Source organism: Miscanthus floridulus, chromosome 11 (assembly GCF_019320115.1).
Source record: "Miscanthus floridulus cultivar M001 chromosome 11, ASM1932011v1, whole genome shotgun sequence".
Taxonomy (NCBI): Eukaryota; Viridiplantae; Streptophyta; class Magnoliopsida; order Poales; family Poaceae; genus Miscanthus; species Miscanthus floridulus.
The window spans coordinates 40,818,133-40,818,932 of NC_089590.1; positions in this window are offsets into that span (position 1 = coordinate 40,818,133).

Below are 800 nucleotides of genomic sequence, written 5' to 3' on the forward strand. Positions count from 1 at the left end.
TCAGCATTACTTTCTGTTACTGACTTGTGTGCCAGATATACATATTACTCTTTGTTTGCCTTCCAAGCTCCACAAATTCTTTAGATCACTACAGAAAAAGGGCTTTGCAATCTCGGTACCACTACCTCACATGCATCACGAACCAACCACCAGTTGTACTGCCACTGCTTGCGTTGGTAAGAACTTTGTAAGAGCTTGGTAAGATGCTTCCACTTGCTGTGAAAAGTGACACCACTGCAACCACGTAGTCATTTGGTAGGGATAACTTTCACCGTTTGTTCCTTGTTTTTGTGTTTACAATGATAGGTTGTTCGTATCCACTGACTTATGATGGTATAGGTGCTGATGAGTACATGGAGTGGGAAATTGCCATCGATAACATATTTGCTACTCGCTTTATGTGTCCAAGGAGGAAGGTAAAAAATGCAGCTACTGTTTTGCGACATTCTGCTTTATCTTGGTGGGAGTCTTTAGATCCTTCTAATAAACCTCAAACTTGGAATGATATGAAACTTCTTATGCGAGAAACCTTTGTTAATCCACCTCCTGTTTTGACTTCGTATGCTGAGGTGCACCATTTAGAGGAAGAGTCTGTTGTTATTCCTCTTGCTATGACTAACCTTCTGCAGACTAATGTACATAAGCGAGAGGGTGACGTGGAAGAAAATAAGGAGCTCACAACCTCATATGCAAATTTAGAACCATCACTTCACCATGCACCTATTACTCCTACTGAGAACACAGGTAATGCCCATGGTCCTACACTCACGGAAGATGAAAATTGTTTTAATGTACTAAAT